The sequence below is a fragment of the Agelaius tricolor genome, unplaced genomic scaffold, assembly GCF_023055355.1.
Source record: "Agelaius tricolor isolate 1412-34295 unplaced genomic scaffold, bAgeTri1.0.p SCAF_12, whole genome shotgun sequence".
NCBI classification, from domain to species: Eukaryota; Metazoa; Chordata; class Aves; order Passeriformes; family Icteridae; genus Agelaius; species Agelaius tricolor.
The window spans coordinates 16,309,908-16,325,910 of NW_027269272.1; the positions used below are offsets into that span (position 1 = coordinate 16,309,908).

Consider the following 16,003-nt stretch of genomic DNA (forward strand, 5'->3'; position numbering starts at 1 on the left):
AACTCCCAGAAACTTACTACAAAGGAGCCAGAATTGATACAACATCCTGTTTTTACCACAAGTTTACACTACATGCCAGCAACAGAGGATTAAACTTCTTCTTTCCCCTGAGCTTATACTTCCCTCCATAATAACATCGCCATTCAGGTAACAAAGACACTGAGCACCAGCATTAATTGCTGCTGCCCCAATTCTTCACCAGACCATGCAGCTCATTCTGCATGGATACACCCAGCTTTGCCTTTCACCTTATCAGCTTTGAATAAGGTTGTTAAGATAAGAATTTCACACATTCTCATTTTAATTATCAGTGGGTTAGTAGAACTCTCCAGACGTCACCTAGTCTATTTTTCCACTACATGGAAGGATCGGTTCTCCTAAAAGCATGTCTGCTACTGCTCTTCCAACTTGTCCTTAAACCTTTCCATGACTGACACTGCCTAACCTCCTGGGGGATCCACTCCAGCACTCAGCTATCCTGACTGTGATCATTCACCGACACCTCAGCTAAATTTCTTTGCTGCAACTTAAGTTTATAATTTGTTTTATTTACAGTGCACATATTCAGTCTATTCCCTCTCTCCATGACAAGTTCACTATTTCCAAAATTTACAAGTTGAGGCAGTGCTGCTTGTCCTCTCTTTGCCCATTCTGCTTCTGCTCACAGCACATTCTCAATCTCTGCATGTGTATGTCATTCCTTACCCCAAGAGAGAAGGCACTTGGCTATCACGAGGCTGTTTCAAGGGAAGACGCTCACCTCCAAAGGCTGATGCATTCAGGCACACACAGTTACAAAGTACTCTGAAACAAGAAAAATAAAAGATTTGTCTTCGGGATGGCAGGCAGAGTCCAGTCCAGGAGTGAAGGAAAAACCAGCAACTCCGAAATGCAATTTTCTGCACCCCATTATTTAGCACACAAACAGATCTTCAAAAGCATCATCACTGACTGTAGATACATCATGCACCACCGCTCAAAGTTGGCCACATTTTCTCTGACAACCACCATAAGGGTTTGATAAATTTGTGTTCTAGGAAACAAACTGTTCACGGACTTTGCAGAAAGCTCTGCCAAGGTATAAGCAATACCCAGCACATGTCCAAATCAGATGGCTCTGACTCCAAACCTTTGAGTTCTGTGACAGAGGACAAATTTTAATGTTACCACTGGTGACTTTATTTACAGTGTCACTGAAACCAACAGAGGCAAGATTTCCAGTCCACTCTGAGATTTAAATGTGTGTAATTACAGGATAGATCCAGAGACTAAAAGTCAGGTCTGATAAATGGCTTTTGTATTCACAACATACTCCTTACCTGATCTTCAGGATGTTCTACCTAGCAAAATGAATTCTCTCATGAACCCAAGTGTTTGGTGACATTGTAGAAAGGTAGAGCAGGAATCTACATGCACAGTGCTCAGAAACACAGGGGAGAGTTCTGAATGACAAAAACATCCCAAATTTCATGAAAGATAACAGGCAACAAGGGAGAGCAGCAATGACAGATTTGCCATCCTACTTCTGGAGGCTTTCAGAAAAACAGAGTTAGAAGGTAGCAGACAATTTGCAACAACAGCACCTTTCACCAGTAGATCACCTTTTGCACCCCATCTCATCTAAATTTCTGTCTCCCCTCAGGGGGAGCTGCTCCTGCCCCCAAAGGATCAAGTGGCTTTGTAACAAATACTCCTTTTCCGATGGCTGAAGCCAAGAAACCCTCAATTTGTCACCTGCTGTGAAAACAAGATGCCTGTTGCACATCTAAGGATGTGCCAATGCAAGAACTCAGTGTCTTGTCTTTTGCAAGGATTACCCATCTGGCTGTACTTTTGGCTACTGCACTTTGTCCATCTCCAAGTTTCTGGCTTGGGATGGTTTTTTTCACCCTTTGTAATCCTACCCAGCTGTCCTGGGCTTTTGCTTTCCTTCATTACTTGCACTCTTAGCAATGCCAACACTTACAGCCAGCCAGCCCAACTGCTGTCAGCACAGGAAGGCGACACACTCCTGATTAGCACTGATTGGATGGCAGAAGTGCTGTTTCCAAAGCTAAAGAGGAATACCTGCACCAATAACGTCCCTAAAGCACCACAAAGTAGCTGAGGAGACTGAGCAATAAATGCCTGAAGGTGAAAAACTCAAAGTAATCTCAAAATGTATGTTGGACAACTGATAAAAGACTGTAAATGCATGCCCATCTTTAAGGGTGAAAGTAGCTCCAAGGACTTCAGCAAGATAATATGCAGCATCAGACACGTTACCTCCCAACATACTAGTGAGATAAGGATGTTTAGCAAGGGATAGAGATATGAGGAATGCTTCCACCAAGAAAATACACCCATTTGTACAGCTGAATTACGACAGCTGTTGAAAACCATGGAGTAGCATTGAATGGCAGCCCAGGACAGGGAGCCAAGACAACTACCACATGCAATTGAAACTGCCAAGGGATTAAGTTAGGTCAAATGTAATTACACAAATTGGATCCTGGCCAGAGTACTGACTTATTCAAGAAAATTAAAAGAGGTGTTCAAAAGTTTCAGAGATTGAGTCCTCCTCCTGTTAATTATTTGGTGAGTCAGTCAGTGAAGTCTCAGTACTCTGGGAGGCCATCTGAAAAAGGGGAAAAAATGAGGCATAAACTTGAAAGGCATTAGAAGCGATTAGCAAAAGCCTTTGTTCTCCATGGCAATCCTGGCTGCACCAGTGCGCGAAAGCCTTTCATGTCCACGCTGAAAAGTGGCCTCAGTTCCTTTGATACTTCTGGGAGGAAGCGTTTAAATCTACAAATATCCCACTGACAGAAGTTACAGACAACAGTTGAGGAACTTCTGCATAACTCAGCCAGATCATACCCAGCTCTCAGGCAGGCAGTACTCCTGCTGAAAGGAGGAATGACAACAAGACCCAAAGTTCACTGACACCTGGAGCAATGTCCACTCTACATGCTAGTTCTGTATGAAAGCCAAGTCATGTCAAAAAGGAGGTTGCAGCCATGTGGGACAGTGGCTTCCTCCTCCTCATTCAGTTTTCAGAAGAGGGAGAGCATGCAAGGCAGGCAATGGTAAGGAGATGAGAAAGGAAGCTTTGTGGTCTGGCAGCTGAGCGTCACTTGGAAAGATTAGATCCTGTTTATGCCTCTGCCATAAACCTTCTGAACGATAAGAGCAAAGTCACATATATCAACATTTCCCACATATTTACTACTGCTGTGCCTTTTGTGGCTGAATAAAGATACAGAAGGACTATGTCCAGAAGAGACAAGAACTAGCAGGCAAGGATTGAGATTCTGCGTTCAACCTTTAATCACTTGTACTATAACCATGTACAGCACTACAAAACATGAAGTGTTCTGAAAAAACAGGCCTTGTAAGTCTCAGTTTTGGCACCTGAAAGAAGTAGAAGCCTATGCTACCTCTGTATCTGGGAGTCATCATTAGAAATACACTCATCGCTGTCTTTGAAGCAGTTGGATGCGACAGTAAAAGCAGTACAGAATTGGAGATTAACCTTTTTTGGGTAGCTTATTCAGTGCAATGTTCAGATGATGCACATGAAACAAACCATTTTTTGACTGACATAAAAAAAAACAGAGAGATGAAATAACTATCTTCTCAACAAGTGCCATACACGAGGCATGTCAAGTGACATGGCTTCATCCCACAGTGACAGCAGGTGAACACACAACTGAAGCCTCTGCCATACTGATTTAGTGTGCTTTTTTTTTTTTTACCCCTTTAACTTTTTATAAAACAAGCCAGGGAAAGGCAGACATTTCACAGCACAGATTGGTGCAATTTGTATTAATGGCCCAAGCATGGATGCAAGCAGCAGCTTGCTTCTCTTTGTGTGGAACAACCAACAGGGACAAGTCTGGTGGGACAACTGCTACACGGCACACCTTGCCCCAGCCCAGCAACACCTCCTCCTCCAGTGGCTTCACAACAAGCAGGGCAAGAACAAAGAACATAGGAAAAAAAATCTCTGCTGTCTTGCCATGCTGTGCAAAATCCAGGGGCAAGCAAACGTGGAAAGAGTTTGCATTCTGCACTGACAACAGAACAAGCTGTCATTCTTCCAAAAGGTAGTCAAGTGGTCTTCCAGGTAGCAAAAGTACAAATGTCCCAAATTCCTCATCCCTGGCACTCCCCTGACAAGATAATCACTCCCCTTGGAGTCCTCAGGCACCACACAGATGACAAAGATTTCTTTTGCAAATAGGAACGAAACAGCAAGGCAGTTCTTCCCATTTTTCCCCAACACCCTGCAACCAGCCTCCTGTGAAGCAAGTCCACTGCTTGCACTGGAAAGACCCACAAATAAAGGCAGGTCAGAGCCAGAGCCACAACATGGCCCGTGCCACACGTGAGCGCCACCACACATCAGGGGAAAGCACAGGGCTGATGGTACACACACTACAAAAAATAGATTTTTCAGCACAAAGCAGGGCAGCCTGAAGGGTTTCATGCCAAAGAGGGACCCACTGCCATGCTGGCCAGGGCGTGCAGGGGGACATGCCCCTGTGGCAGCAGCAGTGATTAACCAATACTGATAATGGCCTCCAGTGCCTAAAACAAAGCACAAGGAAACAGCACAGCAAGGGCTAATGCCAAGTGGCAATAAAGACAGAGGCAGGGCTGTTGCTCAAGTAAGATTTTTTTTTTGCCTAGGTTACTTGTTGTTAAAAAAAAAAAAAGGTTCTGCATGCAGGGACATCCTGTTCACTGTATTAAATTAAAGGGATGATTCAAGAGGGAACAGCTTTCAGCAGACGGGGGGGGGGGAAATCAATTTCAGGTTGCTATGGACAACTGGGCTGTCTCCTGTAAAACAGAATCAGATTCAGCTCTACAAACCTGAACACTAAACATTCCCTCAAATACAACACACATGCACACTCACTAAATTAATGAATGCAAGGAAATACAGACTTGTGCCATCTCCCAGGTTTTTTGGCAGAATGAAGGACGCACTCAAATCTACTAATTGCCACTAAGTACAGGACTGGAGTTTGGCTCAGTGGTGGCTCTCTGACTGCCAGTCCAACACTCTCTTCCAGGGGAAAAGCTCTTTAACAGCCAAATAAACCAGAGCAGTGCCCAGATTCACCTCACTCTGGGCCCTTCCACGGGCTCTGGGCTTGCAGTGGGATCTAAAACCATGTGCTGCTGATCCAAGCTCCTGAAGAACTCAGCTAGAAGGGGCAGCAAGAACAGCCTGAGGCTTTCAAGCATGTCCTGGCTGATACTGGACAGGGGCACAGGCTGCTCCTGGTCCTTGAATATCCTGAATAGAAACAATGCCCTCCACCTGAGCAGCTGACCTATGGTCACAGCTGCCAGTAGGAACCTCACACGGAGGGACCACTGGGGACAACATGGTGGCCATGGTCCAACAGGTGTCCTCTCCCCGTATTTTTCACTAGAATAACTTCAAACAGGTTTTAAGCACCTTCTCCATTCCCTGCAGGAAGAAAAGCCTTGGTGAAAGAGACTGGAGCAGAGACGAGGCATCTGATTCTGTGCCCTTTCCCAGCAGCTGTTCAGAAATCAAAGAAATCCATCTAGATCAATCTCTCCATGAAGGCAACAGGAAACATTCCCATCCCACGATACTGTAAGTCTTATAGAGCAGTTAATGATTTTCCAATTAAATGTACCATCAAAATATAAGATTTTATTAGCAAAATCAATGATGTGTGCAGAGACAGTCCCTTGTGTGTCTTAAAAAAAAAGCCTATGAATAAACCTGACAGGAATAAAGAACATTGTGCAATTATTAGAGCTATTTTACAGGATACTCTAATAATGACAGCCCATACTTCTGGTAAGACACCTCAAGGCAGTACCACAAAAATAAAAAACATAAAAAGAACAGAAGCACAGCATTCCCCTACACTTGGAGGGTGCATTGTGTTTATTGCATTACATTTTTTTCCCAACAAGAAGATAATATCCAGGAAACAAAACCACTCCAATGCTTAAAGAAATATTTACCAGTCACCTGTCTTTTTCTCCTTCTCCGTCAGTTCAGTGTTTCACTGTATTAGAAAAGCAACCAGTGGAAATTTACACCCATTTAAACCTAGCAGAAATGGAAGCAAGATAGAGAGGCTGCAACTTTTGAGCACCCACAAAACTCATGATGCTCCTAAACCATGTACACAATTCAGGTAACTGCAGCATCAGAGAGCCCTCTGCAAGCAACACACCCATCTGAGGACACAGCACTGGAGTCCTACCAGCCTGCCAGTCTCCTGCTCTCACCTGGCAGCTATCACCCACATCAATACCACCATAAAGAATTCAGACAGTCAAAACATTAAGGGACCCCAAATCCAACAGTCACCAAGCCCAATACCCAATTTTTTGTGGAGCTCTGGCTAAGGAACAAGGAGCATCATTAAGTTGCATTTATAGCCAAATGCTCAAGAGTGCACTTATATGAAATAGTGCCAAAAATCCAATTGACAGTTCTAACCTAAACCTAGACACAAGAGCCTAAGGCCCACTCAGAGGAAAAAATTAACTCTCTATTCCACTTGGCTTTAAACCTCTGGATGCATGTTGGGATGGATAGGGAAAGAATAACAAGAATACCCAACAGATGTTTCCATTAGCATAGATTTGCCATTCATCTCTCTTTTTTCTACCATCAAACTCCTTTATTATCTTTGCTGGATAATTTACAGTGCTTGTTGCAAAGTACAGTCTCTAAGAACAGAGACAGCAAACACTTGACAATGTAGAAGTTCAAAGAGCTGAGCCATGCATGACCTGCAAGCAGATTGTTGCTATTTCCCCGTGTGTATAAAAGGGCTTTACCTTCATGCAATGCTGGAACTTGTCATCATGAAACACCCTCTATTACAACATGGCCCAGAGGAGCCACTATTTTGGGTCCTAATAACGTGCTGGGTTTTACAGGAAAGAAAGAAGGCAAGTAACACGGAACAACCCAGCTGTCAAGGAGAGAAACAGATGGGATCCTCACAAAGCTACACAGATTGCCTTAGTCAAGTGCTGTCACAGCCCAAACTCGAGATGGGAAAGCACAGTGCAGGAGCTAGATGAAAGGAGCTTGTGAAATTAAGTAGCATCATCACCTCCACAAGGCCTGTGAAGAGACAATAGAGAACTGCTTTCCAGGCACTCTGATCCTAAGGCAGTAAAACATGACTCAAGGTTGTCAAGCTGCTTTTTTCAAATGCCTTTCGGCTGAGTGACAATTGTCCAATTCTCCCACCTGTTTGGCCCCCATGAAACACAGAGAGCATCCACAGAAGCACAAGCCACATCTGTGGTCTTGGAAAAGCTCTCCTCTGGGTAACAGACACAAACAGGGCTGGCTGGAGGTGTCCCTGCTAACATGGCCCCAGGTGCTGCAGGCAGGTGAGCCGCCAGTGCACAGGTAGCACCACGATTCACCCTGCTGTGGCTTCCAGCTCCAAATGGGGCTTCCAAACAATCTAAGAAACCACAACACTTGCCATGGCAGTTCAGTTCCCAGTGCCTTGGCACCCTGTGAACCAGTGACAAACCAGGAGAGGGAAGGGACTGGCCTGACCTTCTTCATTCAAGCTCTCAAAAGGGTGCAGCACCCAAGAGAACAAACCAGTGCTTTGGAAACCCCAGCCCACTTGGAGATACCAGGGCCCATATAGAGAACCTGTGCGTTGTACTTCCAGCCCGAGCACAGCCATTCATGCCCACAGTGTTTCAAACAACACAGGCTGAAGCCAGATGATGAATGAAGTAACAGAATCGATTGCCTTACCTCCCCTCCGCCTCCCACTAACCGGAAGATGCTATTCAGGGAAAATATAATTTAAAGGCAGAGGCTAATGATGAATCAGATTGATTTTTAGATGAAGAAAATAGATGTAATTGCAGTCTACCTGCTTCCAGCTTGCCAAGTCAGAGCGAGCTTCAGGAGAACCAGGCCCCCTCTCCCATTCCTCGTCCCACCCGTCTCCCATCAAAGCAAGAAAAAAACCTCGCAGAAAAGAAATTCCTTTACACAAGACAATTGCGTGTTGCTCGGAGCCAGCTCAATGCTGGCTTCCCTCTTCCTGCTCAACAGTACAGAGCCTGAATTAATGGATATACAGAGGGCCCACTTTCCAGGGAAAAGCGAATTCCAAGTTTGCAGCTGGGAAGAATGCATCGTATGTCTGGTATTCACGCTGCGCCCTCTTTTCCCCTTCCTTTTTTTGGCCGTATAAGGAGCTGAGCACAGCGGGCTGGACCAGTGAGTGCAGCGCTGCCTGCTCAGCACCGTCAGACCTCAGACATTGTTTGTCTTTACTGGAAATCCAATAAATCCATCTAGGAAAAAAGGCTAGTGGAGTGTCAGGCTCAGACCCTGCGGTCTGGAGATGCAGCATCCAAACAGGAGCCAGCTGAATGAGACCAGCCCAGCAAGTGCTCCTGCAGAGCTGCAAACACATGCACTGCACAGGCAGTAATTACCTTTATTACACTGCAGGGAAGGAAGGGAGGGGGGGTGTTAACTTAAAAACTAGGGACTATTGCAGCTGCAGTCCTAAAGGGTTGTTTCACAGGTTTGCAGTACTCAAGTAATACCTGCATAGGAAATAAAAGCCAGCCTGGCCTGGAGAGAACACACCTGGGGCTGGGAGGATTACGTGCCTTTGGCCACAGAGAAATACGTCCTCTCTAACACACACAGGTTAGACAGGAGTGTGGGATTGCACTTTAGACATGCAAATTGCTGAGAATTCTTCCTAGAGTCCTGACAATCCCTGAGTTTGAGTCTATTGCAGCAACTTCAGCAGCAGACTGGGATTTCCATATCCCAAATGCAATTACAATATTACCTTCCAAAAACATAAAACCTTCTTGCCATTACTGCTTCTTCTGTAAACAACAGACTATTCCTGTGGGCACCCAGGGCACTACAGGAGCAAAAAGGAGAGGAAAAGACACTCACCCCATAACCTTCCCTTTATGGAGAGTGATGGGTGCTGCCCCATGGGATGGCAGTACCAACCATCAGAGTCCCTCATGCTTGGCCTAGGACCAAAGTGCAAGGGCAGAAACTCACAAGCAACCCCAACCCATCCAACCACCCTATCTTGCTCTCCCATCTCTGTCAAGCATGTGAAGTTCCATCTCCTTCCCAGCACCAGCAACTCTGGGCTGCAGCTCCCCAGTGCCACCCTCTCTTTGGAGGTTCTGTCCCAGCCCCTGCAGCTGCCTGCTGCCAACTCTCCACCTCCACAGAGCTGCCTGCACGAGGAAAAGGGAAGGACAGTGGCCAGAAACCCCTTCGTGACATCTGAAAACAGTCTTCAGCCTTCACCTGTTATATCCAGATGGAGTCAGGGATGCTCTGAGGCACAGAATGAAGTGGCTTAGATGAAGACACACAGTTGAAACTCAGCTGGGGGAAGGGAAAGTTTCTAGCCTCATTAATAACAGCCTGAAATTAAAAGCAGAGCTTGTAGTACAGCTGCAATTTCAGCAACCCCGCTGCTTGTGTTAACAGTGTGGCTTTATTATGGTCAGGGATTAAAAACAGCTTCAACAATTAAAGGAGGGAAAAGAAAAAAAATAATGACTGCATGAAAGAACCACCACCACCAAAAATCCGTATAAAAAAAATTCCTGCGGGCTGGAATGATTAGCAAAAAACACTTGTGTGCTGTGAGGAGCATGAGTGAATGCTTCCTTCCCCACAGAGGCCCACACATGTCCCTGACAAGTATATCTGTCCCCCACCTGTGGGAAACCACCCATTGCCCTGTGGCTCAGCACCAGCCACCATTAGCCTCCCCAGGGATGGCAACTCCTGCCCAGGAATAGGTGGCCTACAGTCACCCTGCTCCAAACAGACAGCTTAGAAACTTCCTCACTCCTGCTGTCTAAATAACACAGCATTAAGAACAAAAATGGAAAGAAAATAGTCTTGCAACAAATGACTAACATGCCTGAACTTCTCAGGAGGCACCAGTCTCACTGAGCAGCTCAGAAGAGCTGAGAAGCAGCATGCCCATGTCTCTTGGAGGTGAGCTGGTGTGCCTAAGGGTTCCTAAAGGCATTGACCCCACATTCCCTGGCACCTGCCCTGGCACCAGCTGGGATAAGCTGCAACTGGGAAACCTCAGTTTGCTGTGTCTCAACACAACAGTCATGCCTTTGAGAGCTTGGCCAGTAATGCTGAGGTTGAACCTAGTCATTCTGCTTTATAAGAATTAAAGGTAATGTCTTCACAAGAAAGAGGAAGACTATCTCCCTTCTCTTTCACCACGTTCCTGATAAAAGCATTCCCTGGAGACATCACCTTTAGGGCAAGCACCTACAATTACTGCTAAACTACTGAGGACCAGAAGTCCCTTCAGGGCCAAGCACAGCAGGAAGGCATCAGTTTTGTCACAAACACAGCCACACCTACAGCTCTTTCTCCACTTCAGAAGCTTAAGCCTTCAAAAATCAATCCAAACTTGGCCCATCCACCAAAGCCGCCACCTTTGTACCCTGTGGATATTAACCCAAGGACCACAGGACATTCCCAGAGATATGCTCTGGGCAAATTCCTGCATCTACCACAGAGCTGCAATGCTCCAGAGCCAACCTCCTGACACAACAATGGTCATCTTCACCAAGACAACAGATCCAGATTCCTCCAGTGTTTCCCATGAGGACACACTGGACAAATCTAGTCCCCATGGCTGCGGAAACCCAGCAGTAAAAGCAATGCTGGGAACACCCAACAGATCTGAGTCTCGTTCCTGCTATGGGATGAATGCAGAATCATTTTCCATAAGGGATTAAAGTCACACATCTGTCAAGGAAGCTATTAGTTAACAGAAAAAATCTTTGCCATTTTTGGAGACAGAACTGTGGACTCAGAAAAATTCTTGCTGCTGCAACGAAGGACAGAGACATCCAACCCAAATAAAGAAGATCCATCACTGTATGACAATGGCAGTGCTCAGACATCTGCCCTCAAAAGCCAGCCAAAAGCATTTTACACTGTTGGCTTTCACAAGCTCAGAAATTCAAGCTAGGCTGTGCCAACCCTTTGCAATTCCCTTCACTGGAGGGTACAAAGGACTTCAACAGAACTGCACTTGAAGCCATGTCTGCAAAAATATCACAGCTAAGGTCCAAGTCCCCAGCAGCCACACAGCTTCTGCAGCACGTCCAGGGCAGGTTTGGAATCTTAGAAAATCAAAATCTCCTTTATTTTTACCCTGAAGTCTCCAGTATTCCAAAACCATTTAAATTGAAACAAGCCCCATGATACACTTTCCCAGACACCACAGCACTTTCTAAATGCCAAGGTGACTGCAACCTAAAGTCACCATGGCTTAAAAAATGTGGGTGATATGACTTATTGGTGGTTTCAGCTATTGAGCTTTGCCTGCCTTTTCAGCAGGCTGGGAGCACACAAGGCCAACACAACCCAGCCACTGTTCAGCTGTGAGAATGAACCAACCCACAGCAGCATCACAGCCCCACCATGGAAAGCATTATATCCTATCCCCTGCTTTGCAGACAGGAGAACAGGAGAAACCCAAAACAAATCACACACAAAACAACGAAACCCCCAAAAAGGGTATAGGGGAAAAAGAAAAAAAAAAAAAAAAAAAACAACTCTAGACATGAAGTTTGGAGCTGCACTGCCCCAACACCCTCACTCCTGGATGGAAAAGAAGGGGATGTTTGAAGGATGTGGGATGACACCTGCACCAGGTGCAGTCTGGCAGTGGATAAATAGGCTGTGGCTTAGGGGATGTGCACAGAAGCAGGAAGGACTGAGGATATGCCAGCCAGCAAGGAAGGTGCTGTGGCCACAAAGCATGGCAAAAAAAAAAATCAGATTATTCAGATCCTGTCCTTAGAAACAGATGCTAGAGTTTTTTTCTTACATAGGACTGCACTGAGAAAGACTCCTCTTCTCACCCCAGAATTTGTGACCTTCCATGTCACAGTTTTTTGAGTGCAAGTAATGCCCATTCTTGCACAGGCAGATGGGAACCAATGCTATGGCTAATGTCAAACTGCACTGCTCCTCCTCTTACAAAACTGCTTCCAGCTACAGTAGAAGGATCCCCATGTGCTCAGATGGCCAAAATCAGACAAATGCTGAGCAGTGTCTTTACCTAAAAGCTTTACTAACATCTGAAAGAATTACAATGGCCCATCTGCATATTCTTCTCCTAAAATGCATCTGGGTTCAAACTCAGTTCTCCCTCACCTCCTCTGGCATATGCCTGTATTTCTCCATTAATAGCTGAGCTGCTGGTGACACCCTGAGCAGATTCCAGAGCTTCAAGGTATCAGTGAAATAACCCACTGCAGCTCAGGGTGGAAACGTCAGAACCAGTAGCTCCCATAAACTACAACAGCTCTAAGACTTACATTGGAGAGCTACTGGAATTTATTAGAGTAAACATGCCAATATCTCAAAATCACAAAGGGCTTAAACTTTGTACCTGTACAATGCAAGAACAAGTTCATTACAAATGTCATTAACAATAAACCACAACAGCATTTCCAGAGACAGAAATCAGGGCACCTACAGTGGATCATCAGAGAGACAAAGTACTAAAGTCAAGGAAAGAACTCTGGTTTGCCCCTTTTTCCAGCCTATCACAGACACATGCTCCCAAGAACCCAAGCCTTTCCCCTTTAAATGAGGAACCAATCATCCTTCTAGGGTGACACCACAAGCTTTGGGCTCTGTTCCCATTTTAGCATGTGCAAACCATGAGGCACCAAGGGGACCTATGAGCTGCTGCTTCTCAGAGACACCAGAAACACCTGAACAACAGCTCTCAGTAGTTTAAAGCTGACACTTTCCGGTTTCTGCCAATTTCCTTGATTCCCAAAAGGAAATCTGTGACCCTTCTAGATTGACAAGCTCATTTTTGTAATAAAAACATAAAGGTCCCTTGCTACGAAGAAACACGAGCAGTCCAGCTAGGAGATGCCAGCACAGCACAAACAAGCCTTCAGCAGCACATCATACATGGAGCTGAAAGCCCTGAGATCCTGTCCTCCTGTTTCTGAAGTACTATTTGCATTAATTGGACTTAGTGTGGATTTTAAACATTACCTGAAAACTTTCCCCAGTAAAAGGGGGTCATTCAGGCACATTCACAGGAGCAGACTTCCTCTTTAGGGCGACCTAAAGTTGGAAGGTTTTGCTCTAGCCAACACTGAAGGAGAGGGCTTGATCAGAAAAGCACCCGAGGTCACTGCTGGTCTTGGCAAGGCTGGATTAACTACAGTAAGGGCTAGAAAGAAGATCTGCCTAGTCTGAAGGCCAGGGGTCCAAAAGGCAAGCCAAAAAGTAACTCATTCCCTTTCCTAACAAACTGTGTTTTCAGCTGGAAGTTGCTTGGCAGCCTTCCTGCCAGAGGATGCTGCAGGTCAAGACAGGGGTTCACTCCCGGCCAGGCTGAGCGGGGACACGAAACACAAGAACAGACAGCGCTCTGCAAACATGGGCTGGAGCTCCAGGAGAACTGCATCTGCTGGGCCATCCTTGGACAGAAAGGGCCGCTGCTGGCCAGGACTGGTGTGCCCCAGGAAGCATCAACCCGAAGATGAGCAGGAAGAAGAGCAAGGATGGGGTAAGCACCAAGGCACAAACAGGGGAGCCAGGGCAAGTCTTCAGGCACCCAGCTGCTCCACACCTGCCTCACAAACACCTTGGGTTCCTTGCTTCTGTGAAAATCAAGAGCAGTGGCATTCTATAAAAAAAAATGTCACTTAAACTCCTTATTAAAGGTAATTTCCTCTCCCACCCCTTTTCATTAGTAACACTCAAGCATTCATCAAATGATCCTGTTACTTCCAGGCAAAACGTTAGTCTTCTTACAAAGAACCTATACATTAGCAATGTCTATTGTTCTAACCATAAAAAGTTGTACTAAAAAAATCAATTGAGAAGCACAGTGTCCCATTCACCTGAATAGGAGTTTACCTTAAATAAACCTATCACACTGGGAAACCCGTAAGTGCTTGGGAACAATGCTCATATGTGGAAAAAGATGCAGCAGTAACCACATTACTTTTCCCTTCTAGGCAGTAGCTTTCCACTTAAATTTTATACAATGCACCTGCTTATTGTTCTTATTACATAACATTGCATTCAATTCAAATCCATGCTGCAAGTATCCCACTCATAGCAAAGAGACTTCAGAAAGTAAAAAAAAAAAAATCACAATGTATAGCAGCACATTACACAGCACCAATTCCAGGCAGGCTGTCACTCTGATCACACCAGATGGCATTTCTACTCCAACAGTATCCTTCAGTGAAACATCCTTGTTACAGCATTATTCTTGATGCACAGAGTCCTTTTGAAATTAATGGTACAAATTCTCTTTGTCATTTCAAAAGGACTGTGTTGCTCAGAGTGCTTTACCTTTTCATATCTTCCTTTCCAATAACTTGCAAAGGAGTAAGACCAAAAGAGGCCATTCTTTAAGGCAAAAATTAAATATAAATAAATAAATCAGCATTCCTTGGTGGGGAACTACAGAATAGGGCTGTGAATCCCAACTCAGGAGAGCCTTATGTGTCATTCCAGATCTAGGCCAACTCAGAAAATCACTTAAGCTCCTGATTAACTATAATACGTGCTTAAGTTGCTTTGACTTCCGTAGGACTTAGGCATATACTTAGATGCTTTCCTGTACAGAAATACTCTCTTAAATCAGATCCTGTTCTGTAGGGTCGCTACACACACACACACGTGCAGCTGATGTCCCCAAGAAAGCTCTGGCTGTAAACCAGACTGCCTGAATTTTGTGCCTCACTACGGACCAAAGTGTTTCACCAGAGCTTTAAGTAAAGCTCAAGTCTGGAAGTGGTTTATCTCAGATAGGGACTTTGTGAAGGTTCACCTCTCAGTTTTAGACTTGGTAAGGGATGCTAAGACTCATGAGAGAGCCTACAACACACCGCAGCTGCAGGTGTTTCCAAGAGGAGAAAATCTCCCTAGACCCAGTTCTATCTGCTATAAATCTCACTGTGGACCAGCCACAGGCTGTGAATGCACAGCAGAGACCAGAAGGACCTTTCACTGGTCCCTTCTGAACCACTTCTCGTGGTGGGGCTGTGCCTCAAAACACCACAAAGTTTTGTCCACATCACAGAAGACATTCAGAGTTACAAGCAGGAAGTCTCACAGCATCAAATGGGACGCTGGGTTTCAACACCTCTCCATGTTACCTGTGAGGAACACAGCAATTTCCCCCTAGGCTTTTACCTCACTGGGCATGGGCAACTGCTAAACTATCCCAAACCTGCCCTACTACCAAGGAGCTCTCATGTTTCAAAACAGAACCTCAGCCAAAAAAAGCCCCTTTGCCCAAACCCTCCCCTCACCAGCTACTCTCTTGCTATTAGAGTTAATTGCAAGCACATCGTTCCTACAGCTTGGCTGATAGAAAAGAACTCCTGCTATTTAGGGGCTTGGTTTTCCCATCTTGCCTATTCTCAAGGCAGTGCAATAAATTATTATTATATATGGAGCTTTGCAAACAACTAAAGCATCCTGTGTGCCTGCACATGGGCATGCTGTTTCTCAGTGTGATCTGAAATAGCCAAGATATTAAAATCCCACAAAGAACTGAGTTTCTAATGGAAAAACTGATGTGCCAGATGTTGATACTGATAATTACTGTGGCAGCCTGCAGCAGAGCCCAAACCCCTCTAGGTTAGATGCCCTCAGCACTCCCTGTTCCTCAATGACCCACATTGCAGTCCAGCTGCTCCCACATTCACCCACCTCTGGGGTTTCTCACCCAGAAGAGGGATGCACACTATCTTTTCCAAGTCCTGGACCTTCCCTTCTCTTTCAATGACTATCCAAGCTCAAACAAGGGATCAAGCTCTTCAGGGCTGAAGATGGCACAGGAGAAGGAGCACTTCACAGCAAAACATCAAGTGGTGCAGGCAGGTTTTGGATTCCACCAGCCCAATAGCTCAACCCAGCCCTCCATCTGGGGAAGCCCCA

At 45.4% G+C, this 16,003-nt stretch overlaps 1 protein-coding gene across 3 annotated transcripts in view; it reads right to left on the minus strand.

Moving 5' to 3' along the window:
* The window catches only part of LPP (LIM domain containing preferred translocation partner in lipoma), a 332,580-nt gene that overhangs the window by 269,097 nt on the left and 47,480 nt on the right, over positions 1-16,003 (minus strand). For all 3 annotated transcript variants that reach the window (XM_071437786.1, XM_071437787.1, XM_071437788.1), the window contains one exon: positions 706-804. The gene's annotated coding sequence lies outside the window, so the exon portion shown is untranslated. The remainder of the gene's footprint in view (positions 1-705; positions 805-16,003) is intronic.